The sequence below is a fragment of the Vespa crabro genome, chromosome 5, assembly GCF_910589235.1.
Source record: "Vespa crabro chromosome 5, iyVesCrab1.2, whole genome shotgun sequence".
Taxonomy (NCBI): Eukaryota; Metazoa; Arthropoda; class Insecta; order Hymenoptera; family Vespidae; genus Vespa; species Vespa crabro.
The window spans coordinates 7132734-7135262 of record NC_060959.1 but is presented as its reverse complement, the minus strand read 5'-3'; positions in this window follow the sequence as shown (position 1 = coordinate 7135262).

Genomic DNA, 2529 nt, shown 5'->3' with positions numbered 1-2529 from the left:
AAGCTTTTCAAATCTTCTCTTTCAAGCGCGAAATTCCACGCTCTGACGTGACCCCCCCCCCATCCTCATAGCGCGAAAAAATTCGGCCGACTAGCCTCCCCTTCGGCCCCTCTCATCCTCGTCAGAACGGCGCAATATCAGAGGACGTCGACGTAAGCTGATCTCGCTTAACGGGAAATTGGGGTGCGAACAAGAAGAAGAGGAAGGAGGAAAATGAGGGAAAGGCGGAGTAGAAGGGTGGGTGGGGGGAGAAGATGGAGGAATAATCTACGAAAGTGGAAGAAACGCATAGGTAGGTATCGGTCTGAAGAAGAACCTTCTATTTGGAGTCATTCTACTTTTCCTTCGATTTCCAATTGTATGCGAGTAGTCGTCGTGAAACCATGACCCAACGCGTCTCGCTTCAAAACGGTAGAATTTAATTAAACCGACAGCATTCCGTCGTCACCAACTTCTCGCTCTTTCTCTCACCTTTCTACTTACACAATATCTCTCTCTCTCTCTTCTCTATTACCATCTATTTTTCTATTTATTATTATCATTATTAAAATTTATAAATTATATCGTTTCCTTTTATCATTGTTCCAAATCTTTTTACAAAAATTTACTTTCTTTTTTCACATTTTATTTTATTTTAATCCTCGCTCTCTCTCTCTTTCTTCACTCTATTTCTCTCTCTGTCCCTCTCTCTCTCTCTCTCTCTCTCTCTCTCTCTCTGTCTCTCTGTTTATTTCTCTATCTCTATCTCTATCTATCTATCTACCTATTTATCCTTTGCTACTTTGTTACCATTTTTTACTTCATCTCATAACAATTCTTTTCTATTTAAAAATGTCGACATTCTGTCTCTACTTATTATAGCCTTCATTATCTGAAATAGTAGTACAAAAGATAATGAACTTTTTCTCTTTCGGTTCACAACGTTGATACCAACCCCCGAACAAGTTGGACGCTTGGTAAAAAAAAAAGTCATCGTTTTTCACGATTTTATACTCGCGAGCTCGAGCCGAGGAGGTTGGGTGGGAGAAAGAGGTGGGGAGGAGGTCGATCCATGCACGCCTTTCGGCACATCGAAACGGGACTTTAATTATACTGTGGGATTAATTAACTCCGTTAAATCCAGCGGAACGTACACCCTCCTCTTCTTCGTTTTCTCTACCTCTCTCTCCTTCTCTCTTTCTCTCTCTCTCTCTGTCTCCCTATCCCCCTTCCTCTAACTGTTTCTCTCTCTTTCTCTCTCTCTCTAGAGACCTGCCGATGGACCAGCGCGCCGTCATCGGAGGGATCGCCAAATAATTAAAGAGCTTTTTTCTCTTCCTTTCCATTTTCTGTCTCTTTTTCAGTTATCCAAAGGGGATGATGGTTCTCTCTACCTGATTTCATTTCGCATCTTTGGGATCACGCTCACATTGAAAGCTTTTTAACGACTACAGTCATATGCTACCGATAGTTTCATAACTTCATTTTATTTTATAAGCTTCATCGATCTAATTCATGACTTCACATATCGATATCGTCAAATTTGTATTATCGTCGTCAAAAATTTTTTCTCAATTTTTTTTGTCATTCTTCGTTGAAACTACAAAGATCGTTTATCCTTAAGTTCACTTAATTTTTAAGTGGTAATTTTTAAGTTTTTTATTTTTCCTTTTCTTTTTTCTTTTTTTTTTCCTTTCTTCTAATCACCCTTAACTTCTTCGTTAACTTTTATAAACAGAAAAATCTTTAGGATAAGTTCAAAGAAATGTGCGTGCATAAAATATTATATATCTTATGAACAGATACATCCAGATCCATTAAATATTTGTACGATGGAGAGCAAGGAAAAAAAAAGAAGGGAATGAAAGAGAAAAGAAAGATACGGGAAAAAGAAAGCCCTGAAGAAAGTTTACCCTCGCTACTTTGGTCCCATATATTAAGAAAGAAAGAGAAAAGTGGATAGAGATAGATAGATAAATAGAGAGAGAGAGAGAGAGAGAGAGAAAGATCTCTATTAATATTTACATTTATATTTCTTTATTCTACTCTTTCTTTCTTCTTTCTTTCTTCTCCATAGATCGCAGCTATTGGCGAAGGACCCTTTCTACGTTATAAATCTTTCTAGCTGTTTCTCCTCGAATGATCGCTCTGCCATTATATTTAAATATCCACCATATAATGTTACATTGACGAATACACGTGCGATTTTATATTTTCTCTCTTTCTCTCTCTTTTTTTTTTCCTTTTTTTTCTTTCATAATAATTTCATACATAATCCAAATTGCAATCAATATTATGCATTTTAATAAAATAATCAATGAGAAAGAAAATTTGAATAATGTAAAATTATAAATATTATTGAACGTATTATCGATGTTGTATAATTGTAAAATTCTACGGAATCAAAATACGTCATTCTCACATCATAAGTCAGACTTATACTATTCTTGTTTCGAACAGTTCTTTCAGTATAGAATAGAATAAGCCAGACATATTCTACAACGTTCTCATTGTGATAGACTATTATAGTTCCTAGTTTCAATATAACTT